The 26372-nt window shown below is 46.7% G+C and overlaps 1 protein-coding gene and 1 pseudogene across 1 annotated transcript in view; both read right to left on the bottom strand.

Annotated features, from left to right (window-relative positions):
- Positions 1-26372, bottom strand: part of LOC141093967 (uncharacterized) — a 744741-nt gene that overhangs the window by 718146 nt on the left and 223 nt on the right. The gene's annotated exons all lie outside the window — the stretch shown is intronic.
- On the bottom strand, positions 537-26366 carry LOC141094301 (uncharacterized; annotated as a pseudogene).

Genomic DNA, 26372 nt, shown 5'->3' with positions numbered 1-26372 from the left:
GCGTACTTATTCATGACATGTGTGATTTTTTTTATTTTTTACATAAATATTTTTATTGGATTAATATTTTTTTGTTCTTTGTTTTGTGATTTTTTTAAATTTTTTTAACATTCTATTAACTTTTTTTACTCTTTTACATTGTCGCAGATTGGAACATCAATTGTATAATAACAGGTCGCTGATCTACCTTATCACAGTGCCATATCTATATGGCAGCTTGCATAAACACGGCTCCTGCGGCTCTGTGTATATACGGCGCAAGTCGGGAAGGGGTTTGAATATGCTATCTATGAATGGATGGATGAGCCAAGTTGTGCCCCTTAAAATACCTGTGCCTTCCTATACAGACAATAGGAAATATTCCTTCTACTACAGACCATTTGCTAACATCCCTCTAAGCTGAGAATTCAGGAGCTAAGGTGCCAGGATTGACACCTACCTCCAGCAAATGCCCCTTTGTAATTACAATATACTGTATATCCAATGGTATATCCAGTTTCACCCTTTTGTCAACTAAACATAAATCTACTGCCTGATTGATTTCAATTATTGATTATTTATTTCCTTCACGCTCTACATGAGTTTTTAGATGATGAAGAAGATATGATTCCCAGGAATAACATTACCACATAAAAAAATAGTTTCTACTCTGTATGAGTTCTCTGATGCGCAACAAGTTGTGATCTCGTAATATAACATTTCCCACATTCTGGACATGAATATGGCTTCTCTCCTGTGTGAATTCTTTGATGGATAAGAAGGCCTGATCTCCGGATAAAACATTTCCCACATTCTGGACATGGATAAGTCTGCTCACCTGTGTGAATTCTTTGATGGCTATGAAGATTTGATTTCTGTTTAAAACATTTCCCACACTCTGGACATGAATATGGCTTCTCTCCTGTGTGAATTCTTTGATGGTTAAGAAGACCTGATCTCTGGATAAAACGTTTGCCACATTCTGGACATGAATATGGCTTCTCTCCTGTGTGACTTCTTTGATGGATAAGAAGAACTGATCTCCAGATAAAGCATTTCTCACATTCTGGACATGGATAAGTCTTCTCACCTGTGTGACTTCTTTTATGGCTATGAAGATTTGATTTCTTTTTAAAACATTTCCCACACTCTGGACATGAATATGGCTTCTCACCTGTGTGAATTCTTTGATGGATAAGAAGATATGCTTTGTTAGTAAAACATTTCCCACATTCTGAACATGGAAAAGGCTTCTCTCCTGTGTGAATTCTCTGATGTTCAAGCAAGTTAGATTTACATATAAAACATTTCCCACATTCTGGACATGAAAATGGCTTCTCTCCTGTGTGAGTTCTCTGATGTGCAAGCAATCTACATTTATATTTAAAATATTTCCCACATTCTGAACAGGTAAATGGTTTCTTCTTTGTGGGAATTATTTGACGTTCAACATCACTGTTGCGGCTTTCATTTTCCTTAACAGTCTGTGATGAATCCAAATAGGTGACTGATTGAAAAGGCTCCGATGACTGATTTTTGCTCTGAAGGGCTGGAGGTATAGCCGGAATAATGGCATGCTTTTCATAGGTAGCTGGTTTGATACCACAGTCACCTGCCAAGAATAAAACTGATTGTATTATTTTTCATTATTAATGCCTTATATTTTATATAATTTCTATATACATAATTCTATACAACTCAAAGCATAATGAAACTATGACCTAAGACAGTGGTGAGCCACCTGTTCACAAAGCCCATGGTACTGAACCTCTAAAGTACAATCGACAAACATAATACACAAACCCAGAAAAGGTTGAAGCAATAAAGGGAGGATTAAAACTAACTTTATTACATTATAATCTATAGCAACAGGTAAAAATATACACCATAACAACATGTAAGATTCTTAAAGGGGTAGTCCCATCTCTGATCAACTATCCCAATATGTAGTAGGTGCAATAATAATATTAGGAAATATGTAGTATAGTTCTTCTGACTCGCTAAGTTGCTCACCCCATGTGCAGAGCATTGCATTAGCTTAGGTATCCATGGTTACTACCACTCATATAGTGACTGTTAGTTGCTAGTGGACATAACCATGGATACCTGAGCTAATGCCACGCCCTGGACATGGGGTAAGCGACATACAGAATCAGGAAAACAATACCACATTTCTAATTGGAGGCATTTGCTATTATTACTACACCTACTATATTTTGGGATAGGATACTGTAAATGGGAGAACCTCTTAAGGCCATTTTCACACATCAGTGTCTTCGGTATGTGATGACAGTTTTCATACATACCGGAGACACTAATACACGAAGACCCATTCAAGTGAATGGATCTGCACACGTCAGTGTGCTTCCACGGATCATGTGACTGTGGGCAAGACATGCTGACATGACTTTTTTAGCAGCAGCACGGGCCGCAAAACGTCTTGCACACCTGCACACTGATGTCACACGGATGACAGGATGACATGCGTGTGTCATCAGTGTGACACATACTGGTGCCTGGCAATCAGCGGTACTGTTCGCAATGATCCCCTGTGTCGGGTGTTGAAGACAGCTCACATCATTATACCCTGCTCTGCCTGTGATCAGCGTGAGCATGGGACAAGGTTGAGAGTTGTATTCAACCCCCACTGTCTACATCTATAATAATAAATGCCCTAACCAGCTTCCGGTTGTAACAACTTCCGTCCAGTTGTAACCGGTGACGTCACCACACACACACGCACATGTTAACCCTCAACACACAACACCGCCTCAACACACACTCCTCTCACCTTTCACCACCACTCACTCTTTCACTCCACATACGTTCCTTTCTCTCACTCCGTTTCTCATACTCACACCGTCATCGTCGCTGCCCCGACATCTTCCTCCGCCGCCGCGATCCAGGATCCAGACGTTCTCCAGGCCGCCGACATGTTCTTGCGGGACGCCATCTTGGATGTCGTGAAATCCCGCGAGATTCAAGATGGCGTCGCCGCAACAATATGTCGCTGGCGTGGACGACATCGGCATCCAAAAAGATGGCGTCAGCGAAATCTCGCGAGATTACGCGGACGCCATTTTGGATCCCGATGTCGCCCATGCCAGCGACATGTTGTTGCGGCGACGCCATCTTGAATATCGCGGGACTTCACGACATCCAAGATGGCGTCCCGCAAGAATATGTCGCTGGCGTGGGCGACATCGGGATCCAAAATGACGTCGGTGTAATCTCGCGAGATTTCGCCGACGCCATCTTTTTGGATCCCGATGTCGTCCACGCCAGCGACATGTTGTTGCGGCAACGCTATCTTGAATATCGCGGAATTTCACGAAATCCAAGACGGCGTCCCGCAAGAACATGTCGGCGGCCTGGAGAACGTCTGGATCCTGGATGTCGGGGCAGCGACGATGACGGTGTGAGTATGAGAAACGGAGTGAGAGAAAGGAACGTATGTGGAGTGAAAGAGTGAGTGGACATGAGTGAAGGTGAAAGGTGAGAGGAGTGTGTGTTGAGGCGGTGTGGTGTGTTGAGGGTTAACATGGCAAGAGGTGTTAACGACGTCGGCGAAATCTCGCGAGATTTCGCCGACGCCATCTTGCATTCGTGAAATTGCGTCATTTACCTCACGCCGACTTGCTGTGCGGACGCTTGGCATTGCCTGTACCACCATAACTACTGCTGCCTTGGTCCTATGCCTGTTTACTGCCGGTGTCTAATTACTGGACCAATTTGCCTGTACCGCCATAACTACTGCTGCATTGCTCCTCTGCCGGTGTCTAATTACAGGACCAATTTGCCTATACCGCCATAACTACTGCCTTTGTCCTCTGCCGGTGTCTAATTACAGGGCCAATTTGCCTATACTGCCATAACTACTGCTGCCTTTGTCCTCTGCCAGTGTCTAATTACAGGGCCAATTTGCCTCTATCGCCATAACTACTGCTGCTTTGGTCATCTGCCTGTTTACTGCCGGTGTCTAATTACAAGGCCAATTTGCCTCTACCGCCATAACTACTGCTGCCTTGCTCCTCTGCCGGTGTCTAATTACAGGGCTAATTTGCCTCTACCGCCATAACTACTGCTACCTTGCTCCTCTGCCGGTGTCTAATTACAGGGCCAATTTGCCTCTACCACCATAACTACTGCTGCCTTGCTCCTCTGCCGGTGTCTAATTACAGGGCCAATTTGCCTATACTGCCATAACTACTGCTGCCTTTGTCCTCTGCCAGTGTCTAATTACAGGGCCAATTTGCCTCTATCGCCATAACTACTGCTGCTTTGGTCATCTGCCTGTTTACTGCCAGTGTCTAATTACAAGGCCAATTTGCCTCTACCGCCATAACTACTGCTGCCTTGCTCCTCTGCCGGTGTCTAATTACAGGGCTAATTTGCCTATACTGCCATAACTACTGCTGCCTTTGTCCTCTGCCAGTGTCTAATTACAGGGCCAATTTGCCTCTATCGCCATAACTACTGCTGCTTTGGTCATCTGCCTGTTTACTGCCAGTGTCTAATTACAAGGCCAATTTGCCTCTACCGCCATAACTACTGCTGCCTTGCTCCTCTGCCGGTGTCTAATTACAGGGCCAATTTGCCTATACTGCCTTAACTACTGCTGCCTTTGTCCTCTGCCAGTGTCTAATTACAGGGCCAATTTGCCTCTATCGCCATAACTACTGCTGCTTTGGTCATCTGCCTGTTTACTGCCAGTGTCTAATTACAAGGCCAATTTGCCTCTACCGCCATAACTACTGCTGCCTTGCTCCTCTGCCGGTGTCTAATTACAGGGCTAATTTGCCTCTACCGCCATAACTACTGCTACCTTGCTCCTCTGCCGGTGTCTAATTACAGGGCCAATTTGCCTCTACCGCCATAAGTACTGCTGCCTTGCTCCTCTGACTGTTCACTGCCTGTGTCTAATTACAGGGCCAATTTGCCTCTACCACCATAACTACTGCTGCCTTGCTCCTCTGCTGGTGTCTAATTACAGGGCCAATTTGCCTATACTGCCATAACTACTGCTGCCTTTGTCCTCTGCCAGTGTCTAATTACAGGGCCAATTTGCCTCTATCGCCATAACTACTGCTGCTTTGGTCATCTGCCTGTTTACTGCCAGTGTCTAATTACAAGGCCAATTTGCCTCTACCGCCATAACTACTGCTGCCTTGCTCCTCTGCCGGTGTCTAATTACAGGGCTAATTTGCCTCTACCGCCATAACTACTGCTACCTTGCTCCTCTGCCGGTGTCTAATTACAGGGCCAATTTGCCTCTACCGCCATAACTACTGCTGCCTTGCTCCTCTGCCGGTGTCTAATTACAGGGCCAATTTGCCTCTACCGCCATAAGTACTGCTGCCTTGCTCCTCTGACTGTTCACTGCCTGTGTCTAATTACAGGGCCAATTTGCCTCTACCACCATAACTACTGCTGCCTTGCTCCTCTGCTGGTGTCTAATTACAGGGCCAATTTGCCTCTACCGCCATAACTACTGCTGCCTTGCTCCTCTGCCGGTGTCTAATTACAGGGCCAATTTGCCTCTACCGCCATAACTACTGCTGCCTTGCTCCTCTGCCGGTGTCTAATTACAGGGCCAATTTGCCTCTACCGCCATAACTACTGCTGCCTTGCTCCTCTGCCGGTGTCTAATTACAGGGCCAATTTGCCTCTACCGCCATAACTACTGCTGCCTTGCTCCTCTGCCGTTGTCTAACTACAGGGCCAATTTGCCACTACCACTTCATAACTACTGCTGGGCAATTACAGGGTCAATTAGTATCTGTTTACTCTACAATACTCCAGGACGCCTTCTTCACTGCCAGATAACTGCCAAATAGACTCCTTTACCTGTGCCAACATGAGTCATAACAAAAAGTATGCCAATGCCAGTGAAAGGAAAGCAGCTTTAGCACTACGACAAAAACAACGCCGTGCTAATGAGACTCCTGAGGAAAAACACCATCGCCTTGAGAAGATTAAGGCTTATAAACGCCGTCGCCTCACACACGAATCCCCTAACTCTAAATCCATAAGATTGGCTGAAGAAGCCTCTGCACGCCGTCACCGCCGACAACAGACGGCCTCTTCCTCATCATTATTATTAGACTCACAACAGGATGCTTCCACATCAGCATGTGGAACAATTTACTGCTACACTTCATCCCATATGCCGTTCACTGACATAACTAATCAGCAATCTGTTTCTGCCCTATCAATACCACCATTCAATACCAATGCACAGTATGCCAATGCCAGTGAAAGGAAAGCAGCTTTAGCACTACGACAAAAACAACGCCGTGCTAATGAGACTCCTGAGGAAAAACAGCATCGACTTGACAAGATTAAGGCTTATAAACGCCGTCGTCTCACACACGAATCCCCTAACTCTAAATCTATTACATTGGCTGAAGAAGCCTCTACACGCCATCACCGCCAACAACAGACGGCTTCTTCCTCATCATTATTAGTAGACTCACAACAGGATGCTTCCACATCAGCATGTGGAACAAGTTACTACCACACTTCATCCTATATGCCGTTCACTGACATAACTAATCAGCAATCTGTTTCTTCCCTATCAATACCACCATTAGTCAATACCAACGCACAGTTTCTTCACATACAAGCTGCAGTTAGCCCGCAGAAAGTGCAACCAAGACAAATATACGTTGGTCTCAAAACTAGGCGCACCCCATCGGTTGGACATGCACTTCTACTACAACCTCACATTTTCACTAATGATGAAAATAGTATTACCGAACACAGCTGTGGTGACATGACCCATGTATGTGAGCATTGCGAAGCTTTGCATTTTGTAACAGAGATACCTTCTGATAACTTTACGCTCTGCTGTCAGAAGGGTAAAGTCCATGTACCCATACTACAATATCCTGATGTCTTTACAAGTTTGCTGAAAGGGCAAAGTGAATTTAGCAAAAATTTCATGGATAATATTCGAAGTATTAACAGTTCCTTTGCTTTTGCCTCCATGGGTGCAAATATTTCACCACCTCCTGGATATGGCCCATACTGTTTCCGCATACATGGCCAGATCTATCATAGAACTGAAACAATACATCCCTCAGATGACCAGCAACGCGCATTTGCCCAACTTTACATTCTCGATACCACTACCGCAAACGAACAACGCTTACGATGTAAAGAAAATCAAAAATGTCATCCTACATTGATGAACATTATTGCCCTTCAAATCCAAACTATTAATCCTTTTGTGGAAGCTTATCAAATGTTACGTGATGTGGAAGAACAAGAAAAAATTAAATCTCTACAAAACGGAACTGTCATGCCAAACATCACTATGGCTATTAAACAAGATCGTACTCAAGACCCTCGACGCTACAATAATCCCACTGTCAGTGAAGTAGCAGTCGTGTTTCAAAATGACAATGGTGAGCCACTAATGTCCACTCGCAGGATTTCAGAATACTCAAGATGGCATGGCCGCAAGAACATGTCGCCGGCGTGGACAATGTCGGGATCCAGGATGGCGCCGGCGGAAGATGTCGGGGATCGTGGAGCAGCGACGATGACGGTGTGAGTATGAGAGACGGAGTGAGAGAAAGGGTCATATGTGGAGTGAAAGAGTGAATGGACGTGAGTGGAGATGGTGAAAGGTGAGAGGAGTGTGTGTTGAGGCGGTGTGGTGTGTTGAGGAGGTGTGTGTGTATTGAGGGTTAACATGGCAAGAGGTGTGTCACTATCCTCTCGATGCGATAGCATCGGGCCTTAATCTACTATAATAAATGCGCTAAGCAGCTTCCGGGTTGTAACAACTTCCGTCCAGTTGTAACTGGTGACGTCACAGCACACCTCTTGCCATGTTAACCCTCAACACACCACTCCTCAACACACACTCCTCTCACCTTTCACTATCTCCACTAATGTCCACTCGCAGGATTTCAGAATACTCAAGATGGCATGGCCGCAAGAACATGTCGCCGGCGTGGACAACATCGGGATCCAGGATGGCGCCGGCAGAAGATGTCGGGGATCATGGAGCAGTGACGATGACAGTGTGAGTATGAGAGACGGAGTGAGAGAAAGGGTCGTATGTGCAGTGAAAGCGTGAGTGGATGTGAGTGGAGATGGTGAAAGGTGAGAGGAGTGTGTGTTGAGGAGGTGTGTGTGTATTGAGGGTTAACATGGCAAGAGGTGTGTCACTATCCTCTCGATGCGATAGCATCGGGCCTTAATCTAGTAGAGAATAATTATAAAATTAAAAAAATCACATTATACTCACCTTAACACCTAATCCCCTGAAGCCATTGTCCTCCGCTAAAAAAAAAAAAAATTTTTAATAACAACAATATCCCTCACCTGTCCAAAGTTGAAAGAATCCAGAGTTTCCAATGCCGTAATCCATCTGTGCAACATTTGCTCATCAGCATGAGCAGTGATCTGAGGCAACTGCACACGTTGAAAATCTGGGGAGTATGAATCGTTGCACCCCGATTTCTCACGGTGAACTGCAATGATCTCACTGAGGTCAGCACAGTTCATGGGCCCGCTCTCGCTACATGTAGTCATTTTCCCCAGCTCTTCAGTGGGAGTGGTTGCCTCATAACCCTCCATCAAACTCCATCGCCAAAAGCACTACAAATATTGGCTGGTGACTAACTCATCCAACCTTTATCTATCTCCAATTCCTCAAGATAGCTGGACCATCATTTTAAATAAGCCTCTGTACTTTGTGTCACCACCACATTGTAGATTGTAAGCTCTAACGGGCAGGGTCGTCAATATCTGCATTAATTATTGTATTATCATTTACTTTGTTATGACTGCTGTATATGAACTGCTGAATTGTAAAAAGCTGGGGAATATGTTGGCACTATATAAATAAAGATTATATTATTATTATTATTATGAGCAAATGTTCAACTTTGGACAGGTGAGAGATATTGTCTTTTATTTTTGCTTGTTTACAGGGGACAATGGCAATGTTAAGGGCTTGTACCCATTACCGTGAAAAAAAAAAAGTTCCGATTTCAGTCCAGAAAAGTAGGACTAGTGTCATGCAAGTGTTATCTGATTGACATCCAAATGCCATGTGATTGCTATCCAATTGTAATACGATTTTAACATGAGGTTTGACACAGTAATTATCTGTCATTTACACATTTTCCATGGAAATATTCTTTAATACACACACACACACACACACACACACACACCTAGATAGATAGATAGATCAATAGATAGATAGATAGATAGATAGATAGATAGATAGATAGATAGATAGACGTGAATGATGAAAAGCTGGCAATTCATCTGCCATGTACAGTAAAATCACAGCAGGACCCGGCATAATAGAACAGATAGATTACGTACAGTATAGTATATACACACAGAATAGATCGATATAAAGATGTCAGTCACATATATAATTAGTACAATGCGTGTGCAGTTTACTGTACATGTATTTAATTAAATGATTATTTTTCTGAAAAAACTGCATGGTAATTTTCATAACCAGCAGAGGGAAAGCTGACAGATGTGGGCTGATGTTTATAGCCTGAGGTAATACCCATAGAGCTTCCCAGGCTATTAAAATCAGATCTCAGTTGTATACTTAGCATTTACTGGTTATTATAATGGGAGACCCCTCCAAAAAATGACCTAGGGTCACCCTAAAATTAACCCCAGACGTATTTTTGTTTTTGCGTTTTCGTTTTTTAGCTCCCCATCTTCCCAGAGCCATAACTTTTTTATTTTTCTGTCAATATGGTCATCATGTGAGGGCTTGTTTTTTGCAGGATGAGTTGTATTTTTGAATGACACCATTGGTTTTACCATGTCGTGTACTATAAAACGGGAAAAAAATTCCAAGTGCAGTGAAATTGCAAAAACAGTGCAATCCCTCACTTGTTTTTTGCTTGGCTTTTTTTTTTTTACTAGGTTCACTAATTGCTAAAAATGACCTGCAATTATGATTCTCCAGGTTGTTATAAGTTCATATACACCAAAGATGTCTAGGTTCTTTTTTATCTAAGTGGTGAAAAAAATTCCAAACTTTGTTAAAAAAAAATTGCGCCATATTCTGATACCGGTAGCGTCTCCATTTTTCGTGATCTCGAGTTCGGTGAGGACTTATTTTATGCATGCTGAGCTGACGCTTTTAATGATACCATTTTGGTGCAGATAGGATCTTTTGATCACCCGTTATTGCATTTGAATGCATTGTTGCGGCGACCAAAAAAAAAAACCAATTCTGGCATTTTGACTGTTTTTCTCGCTATGCCGTTAAGTGATCAGGTTGCTCCATTTTTTTTATTGATAGATTGGGCGATTATGAACGTGGTGTAAGGATTGTACTCACTCAGCTGCGTAGGAGGAAACAGGAGACACATTCTCTTCAATGTCCATATGGGTTTATTTGCTTCATAAACCATCAACTCCGCAACAGAAAGGTAAACAGTCTTTACATCAGGAAGACACAGCATCAATGCCCATAGCAGAGCTCTATCTGGAGCCACAGAAAGGCTTCTCTCTCTCTGCACACAGACCACTCTGTAGTGGACACATGGAAATATGTCCACACCGGCAGACTCCCAAACACTCACTGCCAAGTGCTAAACACAACTCGATTACATAGTTTGTAACCACACCCACAGGTGAGGTATGGATTACAAGGGCTGGTCATATGTCATGACCTCAATGCAACTCACAACCACTCACACAGGGAAAATAGGGTACAGTTAGCACCCTCACCCTAAGGTGAGGTATTATGGGTAGCCAAACTCTCTCATCTCTCATAGCTACCCGCAACCTGGACCCAGGTGCACTAAACATATTAGTGCTCATGTGCACTAAAGACAAAATACTCTGGGTTGCATCATAGGGAGCATCCATCCCTGTGACATACACCTCCCATTAACCACCAGTCACACCACATATTTCCCCACTGTTCAAACCTGTGGGGTTGAACACTTGTCCTAAACCGAGGGCCTCGAGACAGGGCACCCATATCACCTTGCCCTACCCGTCAAGAGGGCCTTCCTAATTGGTTTTGAGCATCAGCTCCTGAGACATAGTCTGTCACTGTCACCACATCCCTGTCTGTGAACAATGAGCTATCAGACTTTTTCGCCTCATGTTTCAGTGTCAGGAATTTCCTTGCACCCATACGTCCTGTCTGGTCTGACTCTTTGTCATTTTGTCTGCTACAGGGTCTCCCGCTTAGGTCACTCAGCCCTGATCTAACAGAGGCATCACTGCTTCTACCTCTTTCATCAGGCCAGCTTCTCTTATCTCTCTGCTGGCTATTTCTCCCATGGTCTTTATTGCCCAGAGAGCAGTCCTTCCCTCTGTCCCCTATTAGCTCCAGCTTGAGGACTTCCAGTCTTAAGCGAACCTCTTTGCCTCTCTATACCGAGAGTTGAAGGTGGCAGCCATCTTCTTCCCATTTCCTGCAGCTCTCTGTTGATATGCTCCCTCTCAAGTCTTAGCTGCTCTACTTCCTTCAGGTACGATACTCGATATTCCCAAGGCTCTCTATGGATCCGATGAGGAATGGAACCATCCCATCTTCACCCACGTCCTGGGCTTCGTCATCAGCCGGAATCTTCACTCTGATCACACCGGACCTATTCACCTTCTCCTGCATCTCTTTCCCAAGTCTTCGGATGACTTTCCTCACCAGTCCTCTGGGCACTTGAATGATGTCTTCCACAAAGCCCAGCTGACTTTGTGCTTTCCTCGCCTGCTGCAGACGTCGAGCAGCTTCGTGATTTCTCAACGGGATCATCTGCTTCGTGCGGAGGCATTGTAGGTGCATGTCCCTCAGGATAACCACCCACTTCACTGTGACTTTCTTAGTCGACAGTATGACCAACTGCTTCGTCCTTCTCTTCATCACATCCTTACTGGCACATGCTTCTTGCATGTCTTCGGGTACCTATTGTAGGGATTCTACTCGCTTAGGTGTGACGGGAGACAGTCAGGAGCCACGTTCCTTTAAAAGTTCACAGGGTTTATTGCTTCATAACCCATAAAGGGCGAGCTGACCTAGTGAGAACCCACCCCCTGTACAGGGAGTGTCAGGGGCAAGACCAAGGGGGTGAGCCACCACGGCAGCTGGACCAGACAGCCGGCTCAGGGAGACACTATTGAGTGTCTGGCAACAGGACGGACAGGATACCAAACAAAGCGAAGTCACAGAGTTTAACTGCCAAATAGCACTGGCTAGCTGATCGGGCTGCGGCACTGACAGACGGGCAAGACTGCAGCGAACCCGGCTGAGGCATGGCAGGCGACACAGCTGTCACTGACCGACGAGCACGGCTGAGGCACAAGCAGGCGGGCACGGCTAAGGCACAAACAGGAGGCTAGGAAGGCCAGGCGCATGCAAAGGGCTCATGAAGAAACAAGGTGAAGAAAAGCAAGAAACAAGGCAAGGCGAGGCAGGGTACGGAACACGGAGCAGAACATAGGCAGAAACACAGAGTCAGGTCAGAGCAAGGAACAGAGCTAGCAGCGGAGGGTAGGCCGAAGTCCAGAGCCGGGCCAAGGTAAACCCTTGGGACTAGCCAGGGAACGTGCTAGAGAGCACCGTAGAACAGAGAGCAGGAATGACAGGCAGAGACAGAACAGTGGAGGAAACACAAGGCAGAGCATAGCGAAGGCAAGACATGGCAGAAACAGGCAAGGCAGAGATTAACAGAAGGACTACAAGTCCAAGCAGGACAAGGAAGAACATGGCACAACGGACAAACATAAGACAAGGCACGGGACAAGAGACGGAGTATGAGCACGGAGCGTGTGCAGAGACGCACGATAGGGCAGAGTGCAAGGGCACAGAATAGAGGGAGCGACCCAGCAGACAAAGCAGCCATGCAGGGAAGCAACACAATACTCAGGCCCTGACCATAGGGAGGAGCGGTCTGATATAGGGCATTGGCACCTCCACTTCCGGGTCAGGACCAGGGGAGAACTTCCGATTCAGATCATCAGGATAACAGAGAGCAGTCACATGATCAGGTTTCCAGGCATGCAGAGAGGATTGCAGAACCAGACACTGCTGGATCCTAGGAAGGGTCACATGATCAGGGGTTTCAGACATGCAGAGATGATTGCAGAACCGGACAGTGCTGGATCCTAGGAAGGACACATGATCAGGGGTTCTTGGAACACAGAGATGATCACAGAAGGCAGAGCAGAAACGCAGGCATCTTGCAGCCCAACAGTCATGAGGTGAGTGTGCACACTGCTCTAGGGAACATGCAGGATAGCAGACATGAGATCCGCGTGCACACAGCTCCAGGGGTCATGAGGCAAAACAGACATGACAGACATGGCGAGCATGACATACAGGTCTGTTTTAATTTTAGCCCATCACCAACTCCCTCTGTGCTGGGTTTGTCCAAGATAAAGTGACCTCCTTACTACACACACTTTCCCTTGTGTTCGAGTCACAGTCTGAATTGGAGTCACCCCCACTCACCCTGTCATCCTGGAACAGCAAGTCTCCACTCAAACAGGTGTCGGACCCCTTTCCTGAAAGTACCCCGTATCCCATGGTCACATGTTTGGTCACCCCACCTAAGCCCCCAAGTTGGTCAGACCCACACTTTCTCTTGGTGACCCGGAACTCTGGACATTTGACCTTAGGGGATGCTACCTCCTCCTTTGAGTCACCCCACACTTCATCAACTTCCCATGCATCTTCAAACAACACAAAGTCCCTGTCCCTCTCAAAGGAGTACAATAAGTTCGGTGTTATACTGCCATCTTGGCACTCGACACTTTTGGACATATCCGTGACCACTCTGTCCACAGTATAGTCCACAGTGACCCCATGGATGCAACAAACCTTGACCTTTTTCTCATTCAGAGAACAAGAGGAGTTCTCATCAGAGTCACTTGACTCATGGAGTCCAGCCGTTCAGAGACTCCTTCACGGTGTAACATCACGGTACACACCTGCGGCCTGTCGTCATATATAAAGTCTATGCCGCACTTAGAATAGGTAAGACACTATTATCTCTCTATATAAAAGTGAATGCATGCATGTATGTATGTATGTATTTATGTGTGTGTGTGTGTATCACCAACCAATCACGAAGCATCTTTCATTTCACCAGAGCTGTTCAAAAGAAGCTGAGCTGTGATTGGTTGCTATGAGCAACAGTTTTCCTTGCAACCAATCACTAAGCATCTCTCATTTCACCAGAGCTGGTTAAAAGTAGCTGAGCTGTGATTGGTTGCTATGAGCAAGTTTTCCCACTTGACAACACCTCAGCAGACACTGACATGGTGAGAGAAATCTAGCATCACTGGGAACATAAGCTCCCAGCCATTGTCTGCCCTCCTGAAAGGAGCAGAGAGCACATGACAGAAATGAATCCCCCCTCCCTGCCCATATCCCCACCACACATCCTCCATCTCATAGGCACATCTTCCCTCTTAAAGGGATCATTGGTATGAAAGTCAGAGCAAATTCATCCAGGGCTTTGGTTTTGACCCCAGGCCTCTCTTAAAGGAATCGTTGGTATGGAAGTTAGGGCAAATCCACTCTGCACTATGATATTGACCCAAGGCCCCTCTAAAAGGGATCCCTAGTATGGAAGTGAGGGCAAATCCACTCTGTGCTTTGGTACTGACACCAGGCCTCTCTTAAAGGGATCCCCGGTATGGAAGTTAGGGTAAAACCCTCAGTGCTCTGATTCTCACCCAAGGCTTCTATTAAAGGGATTATTGGTATGGAAGTGAGGGCAAATCCACTCTGCACTCTGGTTCTGACACCAGGCCTCTCTTAAAGGGATCCCCGGTATGGAAGTTAGGACCGTTCCACTCAGCGCTCTGGTTCTGACCACAGGCTGACATAAACCTGATAACCCTTGCTCAGCCTATTTAAAGAGGAATACGCCACGCAGGGAGGTAAAGGGTTAAAATGTAGTGAGACAAAGGGTTATATAGGGAAGACAAACAGTACATTAAATCAAAGGATATTCTTAAGGTGAAGAACAATGGTTCCAAAATAACAGCGGTTCAATCGCAAGGGTGTCAGGAAGTCCTTAAACTGCAGCTCCTGCTGCGAACTCAATGGCGCCAGCAACGGCTGGTGCTGTGTCCTTTTTAATAGGGTCCAGCAAGCAAACAACACCCCTACTTCTGTAAACAGTGGTCGGTCTCCGGTACCTTCCACTGCCAATAGTCCATATACTGTAGATGTCTACAAGGTCTCGGGCCACAGTACTGTCTAGGCCTGACATAACTCTTGCACAACTCTCCTGACAGTCTCAGTAAAGTGGGCCCAAAGTGGCTGCTGGTAATAAGGGCCTTGTACAAGCCCAGCGTGGCTCAGCAGGTGTTTAATGTCCCAGTCTGGGGCACGTGTGTTGTACTCACGGACACGGAGCGTTCTGTGCCTTGCTTTCTTGCAGCCACCGAGCTTACACTGCATGTCACCTTTTCTCTGGTCACCGCTGTTGGCGGCGGGCGACGACGGACACTGGCTTGCACGCTGCTGGTGCTCCCGACTGAAGCACTCCGCTCTGACTGCTGCAACACCCAGCTCAGCTCTGTGTGTACGGCTCTACACACCTCTGCTCTGAATTGCTGCTGGGCACACTGCTTCCCTCACTGCAGCAGTTCCTGCCCTTCTGGTCGACTGCAGCACAGCCTGTCGCAGCGCTAGTACTCCGTGTCAGGATGGCGAGCGGAGTGCACTGCTCATCCCACTGCACGCTGCTCTGGCCTGGCGCCAAACTCTCCTCTTTCGGGTGCTTTTCCTTCTTATACTCATGTGGCTGCGACCTCTTTCTAGGTTCTCCCCGCCCCCTCCTGTCAGCAGGAAGCTACGTCTCTCTCCTCACTCAGGCTTCTCCCTGGGAACAGAGGATGCAGCCTTCCTAGTTCCAGAAGCCAATTTGTTATTACCAGAGCTAAGTTGTTAGCCGGTTTTGAGTAGATTATTAGCAGACCCTATTTCTATATCCTTTCCTGATCTGCCTACATATTTCTTGTTGACCTCAAAACGGTTTGGCTTCTCACTTGACTGTCCTTGCAGGACCGGTACGGCTGCTAGAAATTCAACATATAAATACAGTAGAATCTGTGACTTCTCTGCATTTAGTGATCTTTACTCACCTGGGTAGTCATATGTAGGAATCTCCTCTTTACACCGCTCATCACCCCTCACATATGTCTCTGTAGTATTAATATGGGTCAGATCTTCACCCTGAAACAAATATTGTAAAAGTCACAGACAGCCGGAGAAATCACATCTATGATCAGCTCTAATCCTGCCATCTCCACCGCTCCCATTACACAAGTATAAAACATATAATACTGGTGGATAAAACAAGACTGAGCACAAGACCTTCACAGCCGTCTACACATCATAGGTGAGATCTCATGACACCTTCTCTCCATCTACCTGATGATCCTGAGGAGCATTGGGATCTTCTTGGTTACAGTTCTGTGGAAGAAGAGGACGGGGACATCTTTCTGGTGTTGTCATCTTACTGGATAGATCTGGAGGAAACACATACAGGGACTGAATTCATTCTTTACATACAGATAATTATAGGCCGTGTGTATTTAGTCCTGTCTATTACCTGGTGATGTGAGGGGCTGGGGAACCTCCATCATGACGTCCTTGTAAACATCTTTGTGTCCCTCTAAATACTCCCACTCCTCCATGGAGAAATAGACAGCAACATCCTGACACCTTATAGGAACCTGACACATACAATGATACAGTCATCCCCCCGATCCCTTCATAGTGTTACTGTATAATGTCCCAGCATTCCCAGCAGTGTCACCTCTCCAGTCAGCAGCTCAGTCATCTTATAGGCGAGTTCTAGAATCTTCTGGTGATTGATGACCTCATATATCAGGGGGTGAGGTGAAGACCCCGTGATTGCGTTCAGGTGTCTTTCCCATCCCTCAGACACAGGGTCCTGACAGTGATCACTAGAGCTCTTCTTCACTACTGTGTAATCCTGGTTATGGAGAGACACATTAATAAATCTCACTACAGATATTTCCAGAGGCCTCACCTCTCTAGTTCTGTCCATCTGTTATTCCCATAGATAACGATGTTGTAAAAAGAAGCCATGGCATATCTGGAGAACTCTTGCAGGAGGTGCCATTGATGAGGAGATGCTGCCATCTGCTGCCCAGCCAAAATCAAGTGTAACCAAAGTATGCTTGAAGGCTTGCAGGGGGAGTGACCTTGTGTGCGCTTGAGTGGATCAGGTGACCCACAGGAAAGTTTTCCCTAGTATAAAAGCTCTGCAAGTCCATCCACGAGGATATTTGGCAACAGGGAAGGGAGCGGGGCAGACATGCTCCAGAGACACCACTGAGACCAGCATGGCAGGTGCCAGCGGGGAGTCTACGCCACCCAGATGTTGAGCACCTTCTGGCAAGGTCTGGATTCCCCAGAAGCTATCCCCAAAAATGCCTTATTCTTGTCAAAGCCAGAAGCAGTGTACTGCACTGGTCATGTCTCTGAGGCCCGACTATGCCTGTTAAGAGCTGACGCCCAGTCCTCTCCGCCTTGAGACTGAGAGACTTCTGCCTATGGTCAAGCCGAGAAGACCCATGAGGAGACTGACAGGAGACGCACGCCTGTGATTGAGGGTGAACGGTGCGAGTGAGTAGGGCCGTCACTTCTAGCTATCATCAATGGCACAGGGATCAGCTCGGATTAGGAGTTCAGATTGGGAGGGGGCCAGTTGGTGCGTTAGAGGCTCAACGGGCTTTAATTCACTATTTCAGGAAGAGACTTGCTGCCTAGTGGGAAAACCTGGTGAGCCCTGCTAGAACCAGAGCTTTGGGTGAGAACTCACATGGTGAATCCCAAGACTGGGCGCACTACCTTTGTGAAAAGGAAAGTAACGTTAAATAGTGAAAGACTTTCTTGCTTATTCTAAACCTGGTTTTCCCTCTACTGTAAAATTGCATAGCTACTAACACTAATTGTTTAAAGGTTACTGTTGTATATAAAGAGAATTATATCATCCCTTGTCTGTTTCCACCTCGTCATCTCTGCTCGCTGCATCCAGACACACGGATTACTTTTGGTGTATTCAGCAGGATGCAACATCAGAAGAAGAGATAGTGGACTATTCTGTGAACCAAGCCAGGCAAAGGAAATATACACTTGGCGGCTATGCTCAGCAACCTTCCCAAGTTCACAGGGAGCAGTGTGTTGCTGTGGGACTGGGCAGAGACGCTGAAAAACATGCTACGCATGTATGCCCTGGCCCCTTCCATTTAGGCCAAGTTAACCCTCTTGACCCTTGATCGAGAGGCCCGGCAGGCAGTTATGTATCGCCCACCTAGGGATCATGACTGTGGAAAAGGTGATAAAAATCTTGGAAGATATGCATGATCACACCATGGACCTAAGGCACCTCAGCATGAGGTTGTTCTAACAGGTCCAAGGGGAAAGTGATATCATAGCTCAGTATGTTATGCATTGCAGGAAGTGACGGCCCATATCACCAAGAAGACCCAAGATGGGAACCGAGGACTGGGTCCCTTGGACTAACTGATGCTGGACCAACTCGTTGCTGGACTGAAGGATCCCTCTCTAAAGCAGATCTTATTGGAGCGTCCATGACTGAGTCCTGGTCTGGGATTCCTTGAGGTGGGGGCCAAAGTTAGAGTCTCAGAGACAGAGGCCCCCCGTTTTCACCGCCGAGGTCCGGAGTCATGAAGTGGTCACCTCTGAGTCAACACTTACTGAGTCTGACTGGGTGCAGGAGATACATCAATAGATTTGGGACATTCGAGGTAAGCTGTACAGCATCAACGGGATGCTTGAGGCCAATCCTCTAGCTGATCACCTGACTCCACGTGAGAGGAGGTCAGAGAGGGGAAGCCACTTGTTTCAGACCACAGCATGTCGCGTCCATACCTCAACAACAGAACGCGAGCGAGAGTGTTGTGCCCCCTTCCACCCCAGGTTCATTTCAAGAGACTGTCCGAATCGAGAAAGGAGGAGACGCGGTGCCCATTAAACTAATGCGCCCCACGGCCGTGGAATATACTATGGGGATTTGAGCCTCAGAGGGAGTAGAGAGAATTCTAAGGATATTGTCGCCGAGAGACCCATTACCTGGGCTGAATTCAATGGGCAACACACTCACTGCTTGATGGACACAGGGTATCAGTTGACCACAATACCTGAGGCATATTTTCAGAGTCATTTTCCCAATGTTGCTTGCTCCAGAAAAGAACACAGCATCTGACTGGTGGCGGCTAATCAGCTGCCTATCCCAGTAGCAGGAGTTGTGTGGATGTCTGTCCGGGTGCACGGGAAGGATCTAGGCTGAAAAGGAATAGTGTTGACAAAGGGGTCTGGAGGCGGATGACCCATTGTAACCCTGGGCATGAATGTGCTAAAAGAAGTGGGACAATTCTTAGCTGAGGAACCCGATAAAAACAATTGGACCAGTGCCACCTGTGACTCAGAAAGTATGAAGGTGTTCCAGCAATTTAGCGAAATGTTGTCCGCTGCCGCCAAATATCTCAGCAATGTATTGATACTGCCCAAAGCCACAGTGACTCTGCCAGTGGGACGGACTGTGCTGACTATGCCGGTACTAGCCCATGTATCATTAGAGGGTGTGGACGTCCATATTGAGCCTATAGAGGGAGAAGATGCGATTTCTGGGTTTTTGGTGGCCTGCACCTTGGCCACTGTGCGACAGGGACGAGTACCTGTGCGCTGTAAAACCATAAGTGGAGCAATTCTACAGTTGATGCCTGACAAGTGGCTCGAGTTTATATAATGTCCGAAGATATCCCCAGAGCTGATGCTACAGGACTGACATTTGTGGGAAGAGACCCATGGACCTTAGCGGTGTCGCATGATAGTCAGGAAAACTGAAGCGAACCACTGGCTGGACTTCACCTCTTGGAACAGATAGAGGCCGACCTTACAGAGTTTTTCACGAGATAAGTTGGGCTGGTTTAATAGTTATTACAGCGACATCGAGAGATGTTTGCACAGAATGAAGAGGACTTTAGATGCACTTGTGCTGTTCCTCATGAGATCCCTACAGCAACCACTGCTCCCATTCAAGAGAGGTATTGGCAGGTCCTACCTCAGATGTACCAGGAGATGAAAGAACTATTGGCCCACATGCTGCGCAATGGCATGATCCGCGAGAGCCAGAGTCCCTGGGCGGCGCCTGTTCTGCCCATTCTGTGCAGCAAGATATTTTTAACTGCTGTTCCAGCCATCACCAGTAGGTGTCATAAGTTGCTCTTCTCTTTCTTATTCATGTGTTTGGAATCTTTTGTTTTCCTAAATGGTTAACTGTTCAGAACCACCCTTCTTCCATCCCTGGTCAGAAACATGTAACCATTTTCAGCCAGTCTTCTGACTAGCTCACATCTGCTCAGCTCTCTGCAAAACCACTGCTTATAACAAGCGGATTCCAAGTAAGGTTATTGCAATTATGTGTTATGCATCTGCGTTAGCAGCCCCCCATGATGTTTGCAATGCATGTTCAGATTCTGTAATGCTATTTCACTGCATGATAGTTACATGCATCCTCTGTCCAGTGAATGCATAGCTGGCAGCCATCAGTCGTTTTAGATATCTTTCTCCTTTGCTGCTGTGTATGATATATTGCTCAGCTTTTATATAATGCATGATAACAGCTTCCTGTATAATTGCTACTGATGTGATAGTACTTTGTATTGCTGTGATTACCTGCCAGTATTTGTGTATTGTATATTATCTACCAGTACTGACATGCTGCATTATCTTATAGTTTTTACCTGAATCATCCACATTGTGTACAATATCTGAATCATCCATAACTGTGTTCAACAATCTCTGATACCCTCTACAACAACTCCTGATTTCATCTACTACTGTGTTCTACTATACCATCTGTTATCATCTCCCATTGTTGTCCAGATTATCCCAATAAATATAGACTTAAGCACCCATACAGTCTTGTTTCTGTGAGTGGATGAAAGGTTAAGCCGTATGCTGGAATCCACACAGCGTCATAAGTGGAAGAAGGCAGAACAGGTACCCATCATGTTAGTTCTGAAAAAGGATGGTACCCTGCATGAGTTTCTGCGTGGACTACCGAAGGCTGAACGCATGTACTGTATGGGACTTCTATCCCTTGCCGAGAATTGAGGAGTCCCTATCTGCATTAGGAAAAGCCAAATATTTTTCCTCTCTTGATTTAGCCAGTGGCTACTGGCAAGTACTGGCAGCTGAGAAGGACGGCCAGAAAACAGCTTTTGTCCTCCCTGTGGACCTGTTCAAGTTTAAACGGATACCTTTCAGACTGACGAATGCACCAGGAACATTACATTGGTTGATGGAAAGATGCTTTGAAGTTTGAAGCCATTTTGATCTATCTGGATGACAATCATTTATTCCGCCACATTTGAAGAGCATCTTCACCGGTTGGAGCAGCTTCATAGACACAGATTAAAAATAAAACCCCGGAAGTGTCATCTATTCAAGCGAGAAATTGAATACCTGAGACACACTGTGTCTAGTGAGGGAGTTTACCAGAGTGCAAAGAAGAAGGCTGCAGTACTGAAGTGGCCCACACCTACCGACCTGAGAGAACTGTGAGCGATCCTAGTGCTAGCTGGATACTACTGCAGGTTCATAAGGGGCTTTGCCAAGATTGCAGTACCACTCAATGAGTTGTTGCGGAGCACGGATGGAGTAGCCAAACGTCATTCCATTCAATGGGGACCATGACAAGAGGAAGCATTTCAGGCATTGAAGATGGCTTTGACAGATGCCTCAATCTTGGCCTACCCTGACTTCTCACAGCCCTTCGTACTGTACACCGATGGAAGCCTATAAGAACTGGGGGCAGTATTGTCTCAGGTACAATAAGGAAGAGAGCGGGTGGTCATGTATGCTAGTAGGTCACTGAGATGAGAATTGAAAAACGGTCTTAGGAGCACAGGAAAGAGACTCAGACAAGAGATGGGTTTAAACCACAACGCGTTTCGACGGAGGATCCGTCTTCATCAGGTGGCAAGGCTGAGGAAGTGGGTCGCTCTGATGCAAAGGCCTGATCAGAAAGCTAGGGCTGCTTCACCCCAAGTACCCTGCAGATCTTGGGCTAGTGGGAAAGGCTCTTCCTGAAATATGGCCTGCTGTGTCCAAGGATTCAGCTCCCTTGAGAATTCGATGTTACCTGGCAAGTAGTGGCTCCAGAAGCGCTGATAGTACAGCTGACTAAAGAAGATCATGAAAGGGGTGCCCACTTCAATGTAGCTAAGACCTTTCAGTGGCTGCAACGACTGGTGAACTGGCCTCAACTGAGGCAGAAGGTTGAAGGAGTTTGATGAAAATGTAATCGGTGTGAGCTGAACAAACCCCGAAACAGAGGGCTTCGATTCAGGCTATTTGAACCTATGCGCCTTTAGTGGTCCTGATGATCGACTATTTGATGATCGAAACTTCCTACAATAGCTACAAGTGTTGTGAATGGGTCACCGAGGAGGATAGCAGGACCAGGCTAAGCCACCAGAAAACCAGAGAGGTTGGTAACTAAGCGGATTGCAGACCCCTGATCCTATCCACACAACTAGCAGTAGCCGTGAAGCGTACCTACGATGCCCTAGACGCCTCGGCACAGCTGGAGAGCTAACTCAGCCTAAAGAAAGAAAGGTGAAATCTAAACTGCCCCGATGCAGACCCCAAAGGAATAGATAGCCCCCAAACATATATTGTCGGTGAGACAAGATGAAAACACAAACACAGGCAGAAAAATAGACTGAGCAAATAATGGGGCCCACACTGACTAGACAGGGCAGGACAGGAAAGACAGTCTGCAATCATGCAAAAAACCCTGAAAAATCCAACACGTCTGGTGCACAAAAAAAAACACTGAAGTCACACGACTTCGCCCCCACTATATCAGCACTCTGGTATATACTGAAAGCAAAGCAAAAAGAGACCAATATAACAGGGGACAGAACAAACTGACACAAGCAGTAACATGGGTGGTGATCCAGCACAGCTCCAGCAGGAGCAAGCTGACCCGCACAAAGCAGAGATAGACAAAACCAGATCAAATGCAAAAAGATTGGCAAATGAACCACTTAGCTGAACCATGCAGGAACAGTGCAGGAGACATCAGACCTCAGAAGGCACAGGAAGAAAATCACCAGCAGGGATTGAAGGAAGTCAGCTGACTTAAATACTCCAGTCAGAAACCCCAGATCTCCAATTGTCATCATCGTTATCAGGTGGCAAGCCTCTGTCAATCTGACCAGCTCCACTATCTTCAGTAACCACCAGAGGGAGCCCAGAAAGAGAATTCACAACATACGAGTATTGCTTGGTGATGATTGATCACTTCACAAAGTTCATGGTGGTGACTCCCATCCTGGATCAGACAGCCGAATGTAGAGCCATAGACATTTGTCAGAACTTCATTCGCATATATGGATGCCCGAAGCGAATTCCAGGGACGAGTGATGGCTGCACTGTATAGTATCTAAGGAAATGACAAATCCAAAACTTAGTTGAGCAGAAGATTTGTGAAGTGGAATATTCAAATCAATCCCCAGTGTAAGGAGGACAACTCCAGCCAGGGGATTGTGTATTGGTACAGGCCAAATGACCCGGGAACAAACTGGATCATCGTTGGGAGGCAGTAACCTACCGAGTGGTGAGGAAGATTCACCCGAATAACTCAGTTTACAAGGTTTTTCCTGAGGGAGATGATGCAGTAACACCTCGGGTGTTGCACAGGAATATTCTGCAACCCTGCTCTTCTGAAGCAGAAGACTGTAACGAGGCAGGGCTCCCAACAGAAGTCACTGAGGTCAGGCAAAGTGGTGTCTTGGAGGATGAGGAAGAATGGATTGCAAAACCAATGAGTTCACCGGAGATGCCATTACCACTCTCGAGTGGGAGAGAAACTAACTTGGAGTCAATTTGACACATCCAGTGGCTGAGTCTCCAAGTACTCCAGACGCGCCTCTACAGGAAGAGCTCAGCAAGACTGAGCAGGCTAACGCTGGAATTTCCCCTAACTGTCTGGTCCCACTTACAGCAGAAGACCAAGCAGTGCGTTCAACTGTTGGCTGAACTCGGCCTACCTGTGGAGAAACTTCGAACTTGCAAGAAATACACTCGCCCAATGACTGCTGAGCAAAAAGGGGGAGGAATGTAACAAGAAACCATTAAATATCTGGTCGACTCTTCCAGGAAGTGCCATTGATAAGGAGAGGCTGCCATCTGCTGGAACCAAATTTATGCTGGAAGGTTTGCAAGAGGAGTGACCTCAGGTGCAGGACTGGATCAAGTGACCCACAGGAAAAAATTTCCCTGCTATAAAAGCTCTGCACACCCATCCATGAGGAGATTTGGCACCAGGGAAGGGAGTGAGGCAGACATGCTCCAGAGACACAGCTGAGACCAGAGTTGCAGGCCTAAGAGTGGAATCTACGCCACCCAAGTGTTGTTCACCGCTTGGAAAGGTCTGGATTCCCCAGATGATATCCACAAGAACGGCTTACACTTTTCAGATCCGGAAGCTGCGTCTGTCAAGAACTGAAGCAAGGTCCTCTCCACCTTGAGCCTGAGAGACTTCTGCCTATGGTCAAGCCAAGAAGACACGTGCGGAGACTGCGACAGGAAAGGCACACCTGCGATTGTGAAGGAACAGTGCAAGTAAGCAGGGCCATCACTTCAAGCTATCATCAATGGTACGGGGATCAGCTGGGATTAGGAGTTAAGGTTGGGAGGGGGCAGGTTGGTGCGTGGGAGGCTCAATGGGTTTTAATAGACTGCATCAGGAAGAGAACTGCAGCCTAGCGGGAAAACCTGGTGACTCCCGCTAGGGCCAGAGCTTTGAGTGAGAACTCAAGTGGTGACTCTCAAGACTGGGCGCACCACCTTTGTGAAAAGGACATAAGCGTTACATAGTGAAAGACTTTTTTGTTTATTCTAATCCTGTTGTTATTCCCTCTACTGTAAGATTGCATAGCTACTAACACTAATTGATTAAAAGTTACTGCTGTATATAAATAGCATTATATCACCCCCTGGCTGTTTCCGCCTCGTGATCTCTGCTCGTTGCATCCAGACACCTGCATTACAATGTAATGTGACGTCATCAGAATCTCTCACCTCTCCAGTAAGCCGGAAGAGGATCTCTAGGGTGAGATGTAATATCCTCTCCGCCATCTTGTCTCTGTCCATATCCATCCTTTAAGGGTCAAGGCAGATTTTGTAGTAGATGTCAATGTGAAAGATAAAATTTATCAGGGACCTGAATGGAAAGAAGGTGAGATTATGTGCAATCATACAAAATACTATGGAAAAAACCCCAACAAATTACTGGGTTGGTGCTGCTAGCTGAGAGCAATAACCTAAAATGTAGAGGTCAGACTGTAACACCATTACAGGCGCCTCTTCATGGTCTTCCCTCTCCATGCAGGGACACCGGTATATTGACCACCCCAGTCACACGCCGTGGTCCCTGGCGTGTTCCCTGCTTCCTGGCCTGTGTCTGCGCACCGCACCTCTCAGTGCGCGCTCTGTGTTCTTAAGGGAGCAGCTTTTGCACATAGTAAAATACCTCCAGCCAATAGCTGGGAGGCATTTAGTTTAAGAGTACACCTGCAAGAAGGATCCCAGCCAATAGCTGGGAGGCATTTAGTTTAAGAGTACACCTGCAAGATGGATCCCAACCAATAGCTGGGAGGCATCTTGTTTAAAGAGCACCTTCCCCAATTGGGTGAGGTCAAGCACTACAATGAATTATTAGTATGTGAGGGGGTATCTGAGTGAAATTGTGAGTTCCCCTGGTACTGATGTGGCCAATGTCCTGAACCCATAGTCCCTGGTCCTTGTGAAACCAGTCCTGAATCCGAAGTCCCTGATCCTGGTGAGGCCAGTTCCTGAACCTTGTCCTTGGTCCTAGTGCGGCCAGTGCCTAAACCTTGTCCACGTCCTGTGAGCGGCCAGTCCCTGAATCAGTATCCGAGACCTGTGTGTCTGAATGTGTGATGTCGGAGTCTCCCGTATACCCGAACTGCTATATATAACCAGTCTCCGAATTACTCTGTGTCAGTAACCGTTCTATAGAGGATCCAGAACTTAGTAGTCTAAAAGCAGCACTAGTCCAAAGAGCCGCACTCCACAGAGAATAATGGAGCCTCCAGCACTGACCTCCAAATAGAGAATAATGGAGCCTCCAGCACCGACCTCCACCCGCACTCCACATAGAGAATAATGGAGCCTCCGGCACCGACCTCCACCCGCAGAGCCGCACTCCACATAGAGAATAATGGAGCCTCCGGCACCGACCTCCACCCGCAGAGCCGCACTCCACATAGAGAAGAATGGAGCCTCCAGCACCGACCTCCACCCGCAGAGCCGCACTCCACATAGAGAATAATGG

Source organism: Dendrobates tinctorius, unplaced genomic scaffold (assembly GCF_039654945.1).
Source record: "Dendrobates tinctorius isolate UK_male_01 unplaced genomic scaffold, ASM3965494v1 ptg000063l, whole genome shotgun sequence".
NCBI classification, from domain to species: domain Eukaryota; kingdom Metazoa; phylum Chordata; class Amphibia; order Anura; family Dendrobatidae; genus Dendrobates; species Dendrobates tinctorius.
This window is presented reverse-complemented; position numbering and strand designations above follow the sequence as displayed.